The sequence below is a fragment of the Stenella coeruleoalba genome, assembly GCF_951394435.1.
Source record: "Stenella coeruleoalba genome assembly, chromosome: 2".
Taxonomy (NCBI): Eukaryota; Metazoa; Chordata; class Mammalia; order Artiodactyla; family Delphinidae; genus Stenella; species Stenella coeruleoalba.
In genome coordinates, this window is record NC_137147.1 from 116,788,912 (window position 1) to 116,808,415 (window position 19,504).

A 19,504-nucleotide genomic window follows, 5' to 3' on the forward strand; every position below is an offset into this window, starting at 1 on the left:
TTTTGGCCTAGAAGGTGTACATTTTTATTTGTTCAGTTCTCTCCGCCGAGTCATCCATAATTCATTTCATTGCCTTTGAGACTAGAATAACCTACTTATTGCATCTTTTCAAGAACTGCGTAGAGGTGGAAGGAAAGTCCATCTTATGCTTATAGCCTGTCAACAGGGGAATTTTCTAAGCATTTATTTGTAGAGGTAAGTTTAGAATTCATACCATCTTTGGATCTCAGGTATGTGGACTTAAGAAAACATCTTAGACATCCTTCTGTTAAGGACTTTGCCTTATTGGTGCAACTTCCAAGTGGGAAGCAGATCATTTGGAGTTGTCAAATGCCATTATCTTTCTCCTCTCTTTCTCTACTACGCAGAGTGGAAAATTACTAAAGATTTGGTTTCTAGCCTCTCAATTAGTTCATCTCAAGTACTTCTTTCAAACTTATCCTGTTCTCTTGGCTACAACTAAAAATGAATCTGATCGTATCAGTCAGGGTTCTTGAGAAATAGAACCAACAGGGTACACACACACACACACACACACACACACACACACACACACACACGCACACACAATCTCTCTCTCTGTCTCTCTCTCTGTCTCTCTCTCACATTAAAGCAATACTGGCAGTGAAGCACAGAGAGAGAGATTTATTTTAAGGATTTGGCTCACATGATTGTGGGTGTTGGCAAGTCTGAAGTCCAAAGGGCAAGCTGGAAACTCTGGCAGGATTTCCACTTTACCGTCTTGAGGCAGAATTCCTTCTTTTCCGGGAAAACTTAGATTTTGCTTTTAAGAGATTCAACTGATTTGATGAAGCATTATCAAGGGTAACCTTCTTTACCTAAAGGCAACTGATTATAAATGTTAAGCACATCTACACAATATCTTCACAGCGACATCTAGACGAGTGTTTGACCGGACAACTGGGTACCATAACCTGGGCAAGTTGACACATGAAATTAAACTTCACACTGATCTTCCCACAGGATTGACTTTCTTTCTTTATATCACACACCTAGTCTTCTTTTCCTTTAAAGGTCCCTCTCAGCCCATGTTTTCATGACCCTGAAATCTTGTCTGTGAGTATGCAGTCCACTAGCTTTTATTAAATACATTGTAAGAATCTGTTAGTACTCACTTGTGAGCACAATCACTGCCAGAATGTTTCTATGGTTGGTTCACTGGCTATGCAAATGTACTGCTCTGAAAGTAGAATTTCAGTGAATTCCATTCTAGGAATTAGGAATACATCATGTATAGCTTTGACAATACAGTTATTGGAGAGTTTCAGATCTAATAGCACATGTGATAAGAGGAATTGTTGAGTGTGCAGTTATGTACCCCTCGTCTGGGGTTGGTGTGGAGGCTTGGGCTAAAAACATTAGCTCTGCCCCTTATTAGTCTTGGGAAAACAAGGCAGGGCCTGGGAAAGGGAGACTGGAGTCATTAGTTAGCCAGGGTGCCACTAAATCAGGAGAATATGGAGCTAGATGTGAAAACCTGCAACTGCTCAGGTACTGGGAGGGTGATGGGTGGGAGCTATGCCATCCTAGCAATGGGGATGGAGCCATGTGGGTAGCTGCTGCTAAGCTGGTAATGAAGCCTAGCTTATGTATTAATACGAGGATTGGAGTTGGGTGAGAAAAAAGGACTTTCCAACACCAGCACTGATGGAGACAGTCCTGCATCCAGGTTCTCATCGAGACAGAAGAAGTAAAGTTAGACCTGCTTCCCTCTCAGCCTATTGAATAGGATAGGTCCCCTCATTTGTCTCCTGGAGACTCAGGAAGTAAGAGCAGTAACAATCACCCTTCCTAAGAAATGCAGAATCTGAGGTCCAGAGAGGGTAAATCTCTCACACAAGGCCATTTACCATAACCACATTCGCATGTGTTATGAGTTGTGTTCCCCCCAAATTCCTATGCTGAAATCCTAACCCCCAGTACCTCAGAACGTGACCATATTTGGAAATAGGTCCTTGCAGGTATAATTAAAGATGACGACATACTGGACTAGGGTGGGCCACTAATCCAATATGACTGGTGTCCTTAAGAAAGGGGAAACTTGGACACAGACATTGCACACAGGGAGAAGTCATGTGAAGATGATAGCAGAGAGCAGGGTGATGAAAAAACACCAGAGAAACACCAAAGATCACCAGCAATCACCAGAAGCTAGAACAGAGGCTAGAACAGATTCTTCCTCACAATCCTCAGAAGGAACCAAACCTACTGACATCTTATCTCAAGCTTCTAACCTGCAGAATTGTGAGAATAAATTTCCATTGTTAAGCCACCCACTTGGTGGTACTTTGTTACAGCAGCTCTAGGAAGTGAACAACATGGAAGCATATATTACTCCTTTTTTTGTTTTTAATGAAGGGAAAGGTCTAGGCAATTGATTCAATTTCTCATTTTAAGTGAGAATATTTTTTGCTTAGCAAATTGAAACAGAAGCTCTTATAATAGAACAAAGATAATGGCATGAAAACTCATACACTAAGTGTGTACTTACGCTATAGAGAAACCAACAGCTTTCTCAATGAGATCATCTGAAGGGGTATCTTCTTTTTTACATGAAGGTGTTGAGAATGCCCACAGAAACTTTGAGAATTGCTGACTTCAAATCACAATCTCGGATTGTACAGGAGTTTCAGAGACCTACTATGTAAGGGAAGCAAGAACCAACATTCAAGTTTCTCTACAATCCATCATCAAACTAAACTATATATTTTTATCTTTATTTTCATGATCATTCGCTCAGTAAGAGCTATTTTGAAAGTCACATTGCAATTTCATCTGAATGAGCTGGAGAGGTTCATTTTAATTAAGTTTTTAAAAAATTTACTGGAATTTGTAAAGATTGAAAGAATAACCATCTTTTTGTATGTTTAGCAGCAACAGCCGTTGCTCAGGAAGACCTCTGGCTACACAGACATTTTATTTATTATTATTATATATATTTGTTTTGCGGTACGCGGGCCTCTCACTGTCGTGGCCTCTCCCGTTGCGGAGCACAGTCTCCGGACGCGCAGGCTCAGCGGCCATGGCTCACGGACCCAGCCACTCCGCGGCATGTGGGATCTTCCCGGACTGGGGCAAGAACCCCTGTCCCCTGCATCGGCAGGCGGACTCTCAACCACTGCACCACCAGGGAAGCCCTACACAGACATTTTAAAAATTTGTCACTCCACAGAATAATATGAAAGACAGCTAACTAAGGGGAAGAGTTTCTTGGTGAAATCTAATACGAGAAAGTTTCAAGTATCAAAGTAAAGATTACAGTCCTGTTTGGGAGATTTTTTTGTTTTTGAAACAGCAAATGGTCAATCATAAATAGTCAGTCACAAGTATAAAAATGCTTAAACCAAAGGCAATTTGAACCATTCAAGGCTACCTTGGAAATTTTAGCCTACTCTGTGGTCCTTTAATATCCAAGAAAGGAATTCTGTTGACTGGTTTGAACACTGTTTAGGTACCAGAAACAGGAAGTCACTTCAATTTGCTTATTTAATTTTTCATCTTAAAGTTAAGTAATATTCCTGACGATCTTATACGAAGAGAACAAGGAAAAATATTCGTAGAGAATTTCAAGCTAAAGCATACCTTCTAAAATTATTATCTAATTAAAGTACATGCTGCTTTAATGCATTTTTCATAAAAATAAATTCCATTACAATTATTTTCTTCATGTAATAATTGCATTTCAAGATCAAGATAATCTTAATTGTCAATAAAGATGATTGCTAACATTAAAATACTTAGATAATTTAAAAATTAACTGAATTTATTTATATTACATGCCTGAAAAGGAACGACCATCAAATAACATGTTAGGGTCTTCAAAAGCATCCAAATTCCCCAGAAAATTATGAAGCTGAAAAAATACAGGGAAATTATGGTAGCAGGCAGCATAATCAGAGGACTAACCAGGTTTCTTACCTCTCATCCTAGTACTGCACCCAAACAGGAGTCAGCCTAAGAAACAACTAAAACAGTGATGTCTTAAGATTTCCCTGTGTTGAGAGTCCCCAAGACCGTCCCCGGGTTGAATAATTTGTTAGGAGGACTCATAGACCTCAGCATATGGTTGTATTCCTGGCTACAACTTATTAGAGCAAAAGGGTACAAAACAAAAGCAAAGGGAAAGGCTCTCAGCTTGGCTCAGGCCCAGCGTCACAAATAACTCCTCTGTCACTTTTACCCTGGTTTTGATTTGTTTTGTTTTGACTTCACCCTCTTGTATTGACTCTGCTCCATCTCTCTCAAGGCTCAATTGCAGAAACATCACCCTCTGTTCCACCTTCCACTTCTCATTTTTCCTCCCTTTCCTCCTATAATAATAATAGCCAAGTCTCATAGCACTTAAGACACACCAGGCTGTTCTAAGGGTTTTGTATACTTACTCAATTAATCCTCATACCAACCCAATAAGGTAGGTATTATTACCTCCATATTAAACAAGAGAAAATGGAGGCAAAGGAGGTTACCAGCTTCTCAAGGTCTTAAAACTGGTAAACAGCACAGCTTCAATTCAAAGCCCTGCAGTCTGGCTCCAGACCCAAGCTCTCAACTCTGTAAGACTGCCTCTCAGACTATCACACTCTGAGCTGCACATAGGCATGTGCCCATGGCCCAACACTGAGCTGGTAACAGACCTTCCAGACACAGTGAAAAACAGGAACACTAACAGGTTTGAATAGCTGCTAGATCAACATATTAACTTTAAAATGTACGGCTTTTCAAAAGCATGGTGTAGGGGGACTGACGGCAGCCCTGCTGCTTCCTACAGGTAGGAGCATCTACCTTCTACTTTTGCTTACCCAGGTACTCACAGCTCAGGGTAAGTCTCCTTCTCTAAAAAGCTCGCCAGGCAATTCCCACCCACTCTGATCTTTCCATCTCTGGACCTCACAGAACCATTCTTATTTTGCCCCCCCCCCCATTTAGATCCTTAATCATATTCTGCTTTGCATTAGCCACAATCATTTCATAAATGCCCGTCTTGCCACCTGACTTAGATGACAGGTTCTCAAGGGCAAGGTTCTTAGCACTTATTTGTGTTGTATCCTCAATGTTCCTGCACAGGTAGGGGCTGCCATGGTGGCCTGGAAAGGAAAGCAGCAGGAGCTGAGGGGCCGTGGGACACCAAGGTGAAAGGCTAGAACAGCTGCCCTCAAAGTGCGCTGAGTCTAGCTGGGAGGATGAGCATGAGAGCACACTCTAAAGTTGTAAGCTACCTAAACCTGCTCTGCTTAGAACTCAGGAAAGGGATTTAATGGAAGAGTATGAGGGAACACACATGATAAAAAGGAAGTCTCAAGGGCCAGATTCCAAAAAGACAAGAGCTAGGAGGCTCTGGGAGTGTGCTGAACCCCCTCCTGAGAACATTATTTCTCGAATGAATCAGTTACAACTCTTCTCAGTCTTTTGATTTTCTGCTCAAGAGTCAATTGACAGGGAGTGCCACTTTCACCATATATATGTATGGTATATACATATATATATATATATATATATATATATATATATACACACACACACACACACACAAATATATATATATATACCATATATATATATCTCCTATTGGTTCTGTTTCTTTGGAGAACACCGAGTAATACAGTGATTATAGTAAAACAAGAAGAAAGGACTAAAATTAATGACTGAAGTTTCCAGTGTCAGAGCTACATAAACTTAAGGTAACTAGAAAGAAGAAAATAAAAATGATTAGAGTGGTAATAAATGAAATAGGAGACAAACAACAGAAAAAGTTAACAAAAAGGCAAACTTGGATCCTTGAAAAGCTCAACACAGTTGATAAACCCCTTGTTAGACTGCTCCAGAGAAAGAGTAAAAATATAAATGAAAGACGTCATCGGTACAGGTCCTACAGATAGTAAAAGCATAATAATATTCAACTGAACAAAGGGGAGAGCAGAGGAGGGGTGAATGCGTGGCTAAGTTTGATTCATGTGCTGGTAGAGGGTGAAGATTTATGATGGTTTCTCTAGACAGTCTCCAATGAGGCAGGAAAGTTTCCCCAAAGCAAAATCAGGTGAAGGGTTGCTTAAATGGTGTAAAGAACAAAAACCAACGGCCAACATGTCAGCCAACAATGACAATATACTGAAATAAAGTGAGAATAGAGGTATGTACAAAGAGCGTATGTCTGAGAACTGTGCTCTTTTGCTCTTGAGCTGGAGGGTAGGGAACAAAGCTGGCCTTGTGCTGGAGCTGGTAGTCTCTGTTTTAAAGGTGAATGTGGAGGAGGAACTGACACAGGTACTTTGGGTCATAACCACAAAGCATATTATTTCACCGATCCTTTCATTTCCCGATGTATAGCACACTCGCTTATAAAGGGAGCAAGGACAGAAAACAAACTTCTAGGGTGAAAAAAATCAACACGAGAGAGTTGTGAAGAATTATATTAATTGATAGAGATACATACAATTTGACCACGTTCTTCCGATATTAGGGGTATTTTGGAACCCTGGTTGACAAACTTTGAAAAAACGTTGGGCATTTTAAGTAAGGCAGACAAGCAAAAAGCAGACCTCCTCCAAAAGTAAACTCTTCACCACCACTGATTTTAACTGCTTCTGTAAAAGAAAATTACTAAAATAAGTAGCAAGAAGAATGACCTTTAGATTCTGAGAAGCTGGGAGCTAACAGGAACCTTAAAATTCACCAAATTCATTCATTAAGCAGACAGGGGTAAAATGTTAATAATAAAAGACTACTGTACCTTCTCCACTTGACTAAGTGGTCACTGGAAAGCCAGGATTATTAAATGTCTAATTAACTGGACAGATCAGAGGAAGATCTCATCCATAACAGTCAAAAGTTCTTCTGCTGGTTTTAGACAACTTCGAATATCCCTTCCTATTTAGGGCACTATATGGAAAGGGAAGCAATCCTATTACATAATTTCTCAGAAAAAGAAGCCATGTTTTCCTAAAGTGGGAAAAGGGTCTACCAAAGAGAAAAACAAAACAAGATGGAATCCCCCTGGATATAAAAGTTTACATAACAAAAATACAAATACTGTATGATACCACTTATATGTTACTGAAAATAGGCATATTCATAGAGACTGAAAGTGAAATAGTGTTTACCGTGGGTTGGGGAGGGAAAAATGGGGAATTATCATTTCATAGGTACAGAGTTTCAATTTGAGATGAAGAAAAAGTTCTGGAGATAAAGAGCAGTGATGGTTGCACAACATTGTGAATGTACTTAATGCCACTGAATTGTACATTTAAAATAGTTAAAATGGTGCATTTTATGTTATGTATATTTTATCACAATAAAAAAAAACTTAAAAAAATATAAATAGCAAGAATAGCAGTTTTTGACGAGATAGTAATGAGATGTCACAAATAAATTACCTAATTACACAGGAAACAAATAAATTAATGCTACAAAAAATTTTTTAGGTAAACCCTTAATTACTATTCCACAATCCATACTTTAAGAACTTAATATGTAAAATGTATAGTAAGTATAATTATTATACAAAAAATAATGACATTGTAAAAAACAAATGGAGAAGGTGTTAGCCTGTTCAAAGTTATGATTATTTCCTGCGTACAAGCCTACAATCTGGAAACAGATCAGGCCTGAACTACGTCAGCTGAGTTTCACTTTGTAAAGGATATGGATTGAGAATGGGGATTACATCCTATTTCTGGGTCCTGGAGAGGCCAAGCAGTGGTCAAGGTCACTCTGCTAGCACAGACATGCTCCAAGGCCAGAACCTAGCAGGATAGATCTCGGTATGTGTTAGCTGCCGTGGGGGTGTGAAGGCCACCATCCCATCAATGTAGGAGCCTACAGATCAAGCTGGATTTGCTAATCCCTACTCAAAGAGCAGGCTTGAAGGTGAACGATTGCTAATTATTATCCCATTTTGTGTACGGAGCTGTTTAAATGTGGTTTTTTCCTCTGTGATCTCATCTGACCATCACACTTAACTGTCCTGCAAAGAAAATGGGGCAGATATAATCATCCTTGTTTTAGGACTGAGGAAGTCGTGAGGGTGAGGTCCAGGAAGTCCAAGTCTTGAAGCTTTTAATGGCAGAGTTGAGGTCAGAACCAAAGCCTTTTGGTTACCAGGGTCCCTTTTCTCCAATTCTACCCTAATGGCAGGACTGAGATTAAGGTGAAGGCACTTGCCTCAGACACAAAATTTAAGAAGCACCAAATCAAGACAAATACTATTTTAATGTAATATTTTAAAAAGTGAAAATTAATGCTAAAATATCCCTGATGAACAAAATATCAGACATTTATTTATTTTTAAAATTAATTTTTATTGGAGTATAGTTGCTTTACAATGTTGTGTTAGTTTCTGCTGTACGGCACAGTGAATCAGCTATATGTATACATATATCCCTTCTTTTTTGGATTTCCTTCCCATTTAGGTCACCACAGAGCACTGAGTGGAGTTCCCTGCGCTATACAGTAGGTCTTTATTAGTTATCTATTTTATGCATAGTAGTGTATATATGTCAATCCCAATCTCCCAATTCATCCCACCATCCCCTCTCCCCACTTGGTATCCATACATTTGTTCCCCACATCTGTGTCAACATCAAACATTTAAATCAAGACCGGGTGTTTGCTTGTTCTCTGACCCTGCGTTATTGTGTAATGGGAATAGCTGTTTCCCATCAGCCTGAGGTTTCCAGGTCCCCTAGGCCAGCTCATCCCCCTCTCATGGGTTTATGAGGGTTGACGATGGTGTGCAAACAGATGGGGCAATGTGGGGCTTTCTACAGAGTCATGGTTTTTGATTGTAGAGGAGTATCAGAACCTGGCTGGCATCGGAGAGCCAGGGAACAGCCAAGTCCAGGTTGGATCTCACAACTGAGGATGCCAAGGTCCCTGTGCTTTGCTTGCTGCTGTACCACCTCTGTCCACTCTCTCTCTTCCCAGCGCCTATACCTACTAAAGAGAAAACATGTCAAGGAATCTCTACTGAACCCTGAAAATGATAAGAGCCCAGGTAAAGTCCCAAGGAGTTCTCAGGATGGTGATACTTCTGGTTGTCTGGTCAGGGGCTATTGCATAACATGCCCATGCTCCAGGGAGTCTATCAGAGTGCCAGGGGCAAGATCTATTTTTGACCACCGACATATATGGTGTGTCCTACATTTAAGGAGCTCTAATAAGTGGAAAATTCTATTCACATAAGAAGTACATTAAATTGTGATGAGTTACTTTGGCTAAATCATGCAGAAACCCATTCAGTATCAAGGTCTCCTAATCTATTCAATGGAATTTGATTTACAGTTGGTGGGTATTTTAATAGAACAAATCTTCCATCAGCTGTTATTTGAGCATCTACAACTGTGCAGTGGTAAACAAAGTCTAAGTCAAGGTCTCTGCCCCAGTCAAGCCACGTGGAGGCTACTCAGGGAGATATGATCCATATACCCAAATAGACAAATATTAACTTACGATAAGAGCCCACTGACTACTGAATAACATAGCCCTTAACTCATAGAAATTCCAGGGAGGGAAAGTAGTCACTTTGGAAGACAGAAAACAGAATAGTTTGCATGAACTGGTTCTGTCCAACGAGCACAGCCCACTGTGCTCACTGGAGATGTGGGCTGCACACATTGGAGGGTTGTGCAAAGGTTAGGGGCAGTCAGATGCAAGACAGGGTCACAGGAGCGTGACACCATCCATCTGGCTGAGTAGTTGCTTTATGAAGCTGGCAAAGCACCAATCTGACGCTTGAAAGTGGCTAGGGGGAGATGACTGAGAAAGAAATGGCTGAATCTCTCAGAAGAAAGCAGGGACAGCACCATGTCAGGAAGGTCCAGGTCTGAAGAGTTCCAAAAGGTGAGGGGTCAGTGTGTGATGCAGGAGGAAAGTCAAGGAGAGAAACACTTGAAATTGACAGCCATCTCTGTAGAGGAGGGAGTGTCGTGATGGCATGACTTCACAGGGGCTCTACCCATAGGTTTGTCTGATACTGAAATTGCCCTTGACCCTGCAGTCTTTGAGCCAACAGATAAAACATAATCACACTCCAATTCATCTTAGTGTGATCCTTATAATAAAATTTGGAGTATCTTTGGAAGGACACTGGGGAAACTAGTTACATTAATTGCTTTCAGAGAGGAGTGCTGGGTGGAATGGGAACAGAGGTGGGAGACTTTTCACTGTATACCCTTTGTACACTTTGAATTTTGAACCAGGTGTTAACTATTTAAAACCTTTTTAAAAATCAAAACATAAAATCCACGTGTGTTGAAAAAAATGAATGAAATAGGAAAAAATGTTTCAGGAGTACAATCTTCACGGGATCCTCATCAAAAAACAAGCAGACAAACAAATTTTTGAATTTTTAAAGAAACAGCCTTATTGAGGTATAATTAACATACGATAAGCTGCATATATTTAAAGTGTACAATTCGGTACGTTTTGATGTGCATTTACAGCTGCGAAACTATCAGCTTAAAAAAGATAACGAACATATTCATTACCTTTGGAGGTTTCCGCATGCCCTTTGATGTCCCTGTTTTACATCCCTCCCCAACCTTTCTCCCATCTCCAGGCAACCAAAGCACTGATCTCCTTTCTATTAGTTTGCATTTTCTAGAATTTTATATAAATGGAATCATATAGTACGTACTCTTTTTTTTTGGCTTCTTTTACTCAAGCAGAAATATTATTGAGATCAACACTGTTGCCTGTATCAATAGCCTATTCGTTAAAAACTGTTGAGTAGTATTCCTTTTTCTTCTTTTGGCTGCGCTACGCGGCTTGTGGGATCTTTGTTCCCTGACCACGGATTGAACCTGGGCCCTTGGTAGTGAGAGTGCGGACTCCTAACCACTGGACTGCCAGGGAATTCCCGAGTAATATTCCATTTTATAGACATGCCACCTGGGTAAATATGCTAAGTACGTTTAACTGTAAAGAAACTGCTAAATTTTTCCAAAGTGGTTGTACCGTTTGGCATTTTTCACCAGCAAGGTTTGACAGTTTCAGTTGCTCTATATCTTCACCACCTGGCAGAGTGTTTTTATTTTTATTTTTATTCTTCTAGTTTAATTGAGATATAACTGACATATACTATTGTATAAGTTTAAGATATACAGCATAATGATTTGACTTTCATCCATCATAAGTGATTCTCACAATAAGTTTAGTGAACATCCATCATCTCATATAGGTACAAAATTAAAGAAATAGAAAAAAAAATTTTTTTCTTGTGATGAGAACTCTTAGGATTTACTCGTTTAACAACCTTCATATATAACATTCAGCTGTGTTCATTATATTTACAATGTTGTACATTACACCCCGCTGGCACAATCTTTTATTTTAATTAATTAATTAATTAATATTTTAATTTTTCCTGCATTGGGTCTTCATTGCTGCACACGGGCTTTCTCTAGTTGCGGCAAGCGGGGGCTACTCTTCGCTGTGGTGCGCAGGTTTCTCATTGCGGTGGCTTCTCTTGTTGCAGAGCAGGGGCTCTAGGCATGTGGGCTTCAGTAGTTGTGGCTCGTGGGCTCTAGAGCACAGGCTCAGTAGTTACAGTGTACGGGCTTAGTTGCTCCCCAGCATGTGAGATGTTCCCGGACTAGGGCTCGAACTTGTGTCCCCTGCATTGGCAGGTGGATTCTTAACCACTGCGCCACCAGGGAAGTCCCCAGTCTTTTTTTTTTTTCCCCCGGCACGCGGGCCTCTCAGTGTTGTGGCCTCTCCCGTTGCGGAGCACAGACTCTGGACGCGCAGGCTCAGCGGCCATGGCTCACGGACCCAGCCGCTCCGCGGCATGTGGGATCTTCCCGGACCGGGGCACGAACCCGTGTCCCCTGCATCGGCAGGCGGACTCTCAACCACTGCGCCACCAGGGAAGCCCCCCAGTCTTTTATTTATTTATATATTTTTAAACATCTCTATTGGAGTATAAGTGCCTTACAATGTTGTGTTAGTTTCTGCTATATAACAAAGTGAATCAACTATAAGTATACATATATCCCCATATCCCCTCCCTCTTGTGCTTCCCTCCCACCCTCCCTATCCCATCCCTCAAGGTGGTCACAAAACACCAAGCTGATCTCCCTGCGGCGCAGTCTTTTAAACTTTCAAGTTCCTATTATGCACATAGTGGCGTCTCACTGTGGTTTCAATTTGGATTTCCTCAGTGACTAATGATACTGAGCATCTTTTTTTTTTTTTTTTTTTTTGGCCGAGCCCCATGGCTTGCAGGATCTTAGTTCCCCAACCAGGGATTAAACCCGGGTCCCCAGCAGTGAAAGCGCCTAGTCCTAACCACTGGACCGCCAGGGAATTCCCCTGAGCATTTTTTCATGTGCTTATTTACCATCTGTATATCTTCCTTGGTGAACTCTTTATATATTTTGCCCATTTAAAAACTTGCATTGCTTATTATTATTGAATGTTGAGAGTTCTTTATATATTCTGGCTATAATTCCTATCTCAAATAAGCGATTTGCAAATATTTTGTCCCAACCTGTGGCTTTTCATTTTCTTAACAGTTTCAAAGATGAGATGTTTCTAATTGTTATGAAGTCAAGTTATGGATTGTTTCTTTTATGGCTCATGCTCTCTTTCCCCAGGTACTCTGCCCTGGTAACTCCAGCCACCTTGCTCTCCCTGGACTCCCAGCCCATCTCCTCAGTTCAGGGAGATAGTGGGGCTCTGCCTGGGTTACCCCTCCCAGTACTAAGGCTTGGAGACATAGTTGTAATCCAGACAGTAAGCTGGGGCAATAGCAGTGCTCATCTCATTTACTTCCTGCACTCAAGAATCACAGTCCTGGGCTTCCCTGGTAGCTGAGAGTTCGCCTGCCGATGCAGGGGACACGGGTTCGTTCCCCGATCCGGGAAGATCCCACGGTCACGGGCTAGGCCCATGAGCCATGGCCGCTGAGCCTGCGCGTCCAGAGCCTGTGCTCCGCAACGGGAGAGGCCACAACAGTGAGAGGCCCAAATAATCACAATCCTTTGTTACCTGATGCCTGATGTCTTAAAAACCCTTGCATTGTCTTGCATTTTGTCTCTTTTTTTAAGCTGTTACAGGTGGGTATGTAAATCTGGTTCCTGATACTCTATCTTGCCTGGGAAGCACAAATTCCCTTACACACCCTTTTGAAGTTTGATAAAATTAGAATTTCTGAGTAAAAGGGAAAGAGCATTACCAGAAAAGTCTGGCTTCAAGATGAAAACCTGAGTTCAGTTGCTAAGGTCAAAGGAGAGAAAAGACACTCTCACCCTGAAGTGCTTGCGTGGACTGCAGGGGGTCCACGAACCTCCAAAATTACATGAAAAACTGCATATGTGGGATGTTCTCATTTCTGAGAGTGCCTAAAGATTTCATTAGAACTCAACAGCATGGATAATTTAAAAAATGACTATTCATCAGTACTCGGAGAAAGTCAAATTTTAAACTACACAGAGATTGAAGTTAACATTTTCACACGCTGCCATGGACCCAAGAAAGATGTTAGTGAAACTATCAGATAAAAGTTACTATATGGGAATGTAAACTGGTAAAGCCACTATGGAGAACAATATGGAGGTTCCTTAAAAACCTAAAAATAGAGCTATCATATGATCCAGCAATTCTGCTCCTGGGCATATATCTGGAGAAAACCACAATTCGAAAAGATACATGTACCCCAGTGTTCGTTGCAGCACTATATACAATAGCCAGGACATGGAAGCAAGCTAAATGTCCATCAACGGAGGAATGGATAAAGAAGCTGTGGTACATATATACAATGGAATATTACTCAGCCATTAAAAAGAACAAAATAATGCCATTTGCAGCAATATGGATGGACCTAGAGATTGTCATACTGAGTGAAGTAAGTCAGACAAAGACAAATATCTTTCTTTCATATCAAATATGATATTGCTTATATGTCGAATCTAAAAAAAATGATATAAATGAACCTATTTACAAAACAGAAATAGAGTCACAGGTGTAAAAACAAGCTTATGGTTACCAAGGGGGAAAGGTGGGAGGAGGGATAAATTGGGAGATTGGGATTGACACATACACATTACTATATATAAAATGGATAACTGGGCTTCCCTGGTGGCGCAGTGGTTGAGAGTCCGCCTGCTGATGCAGGGGACACGGGTTCGTGCCCCAGTCCGGGAAGATCCCACATGCCGTGGAGCGGCTGGGCCTGTGAGCCATGGCCACTGAGCCTGCGTGTCTGGAGCCTGTGCTCTGCGACGGGAGAGGCCACAGCAGTGAGGGGCCCGCATACCGCAAAAAAAAAAAAAAAAAAAAAAAAAAAAAACTAATAAGAACCTACTGTATAGCACAAGGAACTCTACTCAATACTCTGCAATGACCTATGTGGGAATAGAATCTAAAAAGGAGTGGATATATGTATACGTATAGCTGATTCACTTTGCTGTACACCTGAAACTAACACAACATTGTAAATCAACTATACTCCAGTAAAAAAAATTTTTTTAAGTAAAAAACAGAACTTGTTATAAATGTGGACAGCTAACCTTGGACAGGTTAGCTGGTATTCAGAGCAATAAAAATACATGAACTCTCCCCTACTGAAAAACTCCCCCTGCCAAAAATAAAACATGACCCAGATTCTTACAGTGGGTATCTGTTCCCTATCATTTTGGCCACACAAACCTGGGGAGGAAGGCAGTGTTTGCACAGTATTTTTTATAATGACATCTCATGGTTTGCTGGTTCAGAATCCATTCCTCCTCCTTTTGGTAGTAGCAACTCGATTTTATTTCCCCCTCACAAGTTTGTGGTGCCCATCTCAGAACTCCAGAGGAATGACAGATCTGGCCAGCCAGCCACTGCTTCAGAGATGGGCATGTGACACAGGCTGAGCCAATCATCAAACATGCTAAGAGATTTTTGTGCAGAGGTCAATAGAAGGTTTAGGAAAAAGACTTGATTTCCTGGTGGTCATTTTGCCACCACGTGGGAAGGGCCTTCCTGAAAGAAGCCGACAGAGTAGAGGGCAGAGCTGAGAGGTGGGGAGAGTCCTGATGGCTTACCTGTACTCATTCATGATTGTTCCCTCTCCCTGCCAGAGGTTACCCATTCTCCTGAGTTTTGACTTCATTTGAGTTAATCATTCTCTTTCTTTTTAAAATATAGTTTTGAAAAAACCCACCTAGATATGTCTCCCTGAACAGTTGTCATTTAATTTTGAAAATCTGGTTGCAAGCACACACCTAGCTATCATGAGATATTGCCAGAGTTAGATGAAGGCTCCCAGGAGAAGACAAAGAAAACGGTCTGCAGGTTGTAGTCTGACTGCGGCTTCCCTGGCAAGTTACCAGAACCTCTCCTAGGCAATGTCATGAGTGAACCCTGGAGAAGACATGGTGGCAGCATAGTCGGAGGATTGGTAGGACAAGCGTAGGAGGCAGGTGTGAGACGTGTGGCAGTTATGTGGTTGGGGAGTATGCTGCTCTCTTTTTATCTGCTTCTCACCTCAGCCTAGGAGTAGATCAAAGCAGACCATGTCTGTGGGGGAAGAAATAAGCCTTCAGCTGGTCTAGGTGGCAAGCCTTACAGAGGAGAGAGGAACTTTATCAATACATGGTCCAAGATAGGTCATGTACAGATTAGCATCTGGGTCAGGTTCACCTGGTTATGAACAATGGCAGGCAGCATCCGGATGAAGCCATCGTCATGTCTGTCTCTTGGGTTACACTGCTCCAGTTCTGACTGGTGGCCGTCTGGAGCACAGCCTGGAATCTCCCTGTACCATCCACCCAAGGATTCTGTTTGCCTGCCTTTTGCAATAAATCTCCTCTGTCCTCTATCTTATGACTTCCTCTTTCTTGGTTTGCTCCCTTGTGGAATCCGTTTTCCAATAGCTCCTTGAGAAAGCATGCATGAGAGGTGAAAGTTTTTGAAATTTTGCATGAAAATTGTCTTCCTCCTATCCTCCTATTTACTAGATGATTTGGCTAAGTATAGAATTTTAAGTTGAAATTCATTTTCCCTCAGCATTTTAAAGATGTTGCTTCACTATCTTCTTTTCTTTTTGTGGTACGCGGGCCTGTCACTGTTGTGGCCTCTCCCGTTGCGGAGCACAGGCTCCAAACGCGCAGGCCCAGCGGCCATGGCTCACGGGGCCGCCCCGCGGCATGTGGGATCCTCCCGGACCGGGGCACGAACCCGTGTCTCCTGCATCGACAGGCGGACTCCCAACCACTGCGCCACCAGGGAAGCCCCACTATCTTCTTGATTCCAGTGATGTTACTGAGAAGCCTGAAGCTGTTGATTCCTGGTCCTTTGTATGTGGCTTTTTTCCCCCTTGAAGCTTGTAGAATCTTTTCTTTGCCTCCTATGTTTTGGAATTTCACAATGATGGGCCTCAGTGTGTGTAATTCATCTGTTGGTCTTGTTTGTTGATCAGCCTTTCCATCTGGAAATTGTGTCCTTCAAGTCTGGGAAATCTTGAACTATTTAGTCGATAATTCTTTCCAATTCCTTATCTTTGTTTTCTTTTTCTGGAGTTTCTATTATTCAAATGTTGAACCTACATGACTTATCCTCTAATTTTCTCTACTAGTGTCCATCTCTGTCCTTTACGCTTTGTTTTCTGTGAGTTTCCTCCAATTTTCTTATTCTTTCTATTGAGTTTTCCATTTCTGTCATAATGTTTTCGATTTCCAAGAGTTCTTTGAATTATTTCTTTCCTTGTTTCATGGATGCAATGTCATCTCTTTTCTTTTTGAAATACTAATGATGATTAAGAAATTTTATTTTTTGATGTCTTTTCCCTTCACCGTCTGTTTTTCCTTCAGGTTATTATTATTTTTTTCCCTGTTGGTTTTGGTCTTTATCTTTCATGTGAGAAGTTTTCTTTAGTTGTTTGCCATTAACCATTTATTCCTGATTAAGAGCACAGATTAAAAGGCTGTTTGGAAGCTCTGAGTGTGGTATTGGGCCTTGTTGTGTCTTAGCCAACGTTTCTCCCAAAGCAGAGTCCAAGAATTACACAAAGGAAGCTCATTTAGGAAGTGATCCAAAGAAGCAGAAATGAGGGATAGTGGAAGCGAAAAAAGCAGAGAGAAAGACAGTATAAGTGTAGATATGTCATCCAGCTGGCCATCGCTGCAGTGACTGGTGCTGCAGTCCATGGGATATCCTGAGTCTTGTGAGATGTGTATCAGAACTGTCCACTCAGGGGATGAAAGAGGGAAGACTTTGTCCTCAAAGGTAGCCCCACAGATGTTATCGTCCCTGAATTTCTGGGTTCACAGGCCTGAATGCTGATACTGAGTGGTTCTGCAGACCCACATAGACGTTAAAGCTGCTTTGGGACAGAAAGCAAGATTCAGGGAGGAGATAGGTGTAGATATAGATATTATAAGGAATTGGCTCATGTGATTATGCTGAGAAGTCCCATGATCTGCCATCTGCAAACTGGAGACCAGAAGAGCCAATTGTGTAGTTGTAGTCCAAGTCCAAAGGCCTGAGAACCAGGAGAGCCAATGGTGTATGTTTCAGTCTGAGTGTAGGAGAAGACCACTGACCCAGCTCAAAAACTCTAAGGTGGAGAGACTGAATTCTCTCTTCTTCTGCCTTTTTTGTTCTACTCAGTCTCTCAACAGATTGGGTGAAGCCCAATATCTGCTCTACTCAGTCTACCAATTCAAATGCTAATCTCATCCAGAAATACCCTCACAGTCACACCTAGAAATAATAGTTAATATCTGGGCAACCTGTGGTCAGTCAAATTGACACATGAAACTAACTATCCCACTTGCTCTGGGAAGCTGTACGGAACTTGATGGAACAGTGGCTGCAACTCTGGGTAGAGTAAAAGGTGAGGCCTAGAGAATTAGGGGCAGTGCACAAAAGGTGTCTGATACATTGATCCTGAGTGTCACTGAAGGGTGACCTGGTTGGACCATGTTAGGAGTTAGAAGGTGCCCCCGTGGCAGAGCCTGTGGGCCTTCCTCATAGACTGAGTAGATTCCTCAAAAAGAGTCTTCCAGGCTTCCCTGGTGGCACAGTGGTTGAGAGTCCGCCTGCCGATGCAGGGGGACATGGGTTTGTGCCCCGGTCCGGGAAGATCCCACATGCCGCGGAGCGGCTTGGCCCGTGAGCCATGGCTTCTGAGCCTGCGCGTCCGGAGCCTGTGCTCCGCAGCGGGAGAGGCCACGGCAGTGAGAGGCCTGCGTACTGCAAAAAAAAAAAAAAAAAAGAAAAAAAAAGAAAAAGTCTTCCAATCTCCGATTGAAAGGTGAATGTCACATTGCCAGCATCCTAAGAGCCAAATGGGGCAAGACAATTGGAGTTGCCGAATTTGCTGTGCATCTGGCCTCTGGATCCCCCCATCTCCAGTGTGGTACCTATGCTCTCCGTGTGCCTGACATCCTTCAGACCAGAGACTGTCCTTGCAGAATAAATCTCCAATCTTCTGCTGGGATCAGGGATGGGATGTGGGATCTAACTGCTTCTTAAACTGCTTTCACTCAGCTCTCCTTATTTTAGCCTTCCCCTCCACCCTCAGTCCCAGTGGTCCCCAGTTCTGGTTTCTGAGCCTTCTGAGTGTAAGTCAGGTTGGATCTCAGCTTTCTCAGGCCTGCTAAATTTTTTTTTTCCTGAGTTGTACACTTTTTTAAAATTTTATTTTTAACATCTTTATTGGAGTATAATTGCTTTACAATGTTGTGTTAGTTTCTGCTGTATAACAAAATGAATCAGCTATACATATACATATATCCCCATATCTCTCCTCTCTTGCGTCTCCCTCCCACCCTCCCTATCCCACCCCTCTAGGGTGGTCACAAAGCACTGAGCTGATCTCCCTGTGCTATGCAGCTGCTTCCCACTAGCTATTTTACATTTGGTAGTGTATATACGTCAGTGCTACTCTCTCACTTTGTCCCAGCTTGCCCTTCCCCCTGCCTGTGTCCTCAGGTCCATTTTCTATGTCTGTGTCTTTATTCCTGTCCTGACCCTAGGTTCATCAGAACGATTTTTTTTTTTTTTTTTTAGATTCCATATACATGTGTTAGCATAAGGTATTTGTTTTTCTCTTTCTGACTTACTTTACTCTGTATGACGGGCTCTAAGCCCAACCACATCACTATAAATAACTCAATTTCGTTTCTTTTTATGGCTGAGTAATATTCCATTGTATATATGTGCCACATCTTCTTTATCCATTCCTCTGTCGATGGACACTTAGGTTGCTTCCATGTCCTGGCTATTGTAAATAGTGCTGCAATGAACATTGTGGTATATGTCTCTTTTTGAATTATGGTTTTCTCAGGGTATATGCCCAGTAGTGGGATTGCTGGGTCATATGGTAGTTCTATTTTTTTTTTTTTTTTGCGGTACGCGGGCCTCTCACTGTTGTGGCCTCTCCCGTTGCAGAGCACAGGCTCCAGACGCCCAGGCTCAGCGACCATGGCTCATGGGCCCAGCCGCTCCACGGCACGTGGGATCTTCCCGGACCGGGGCACGAACCTGTGCCCCCTGCATC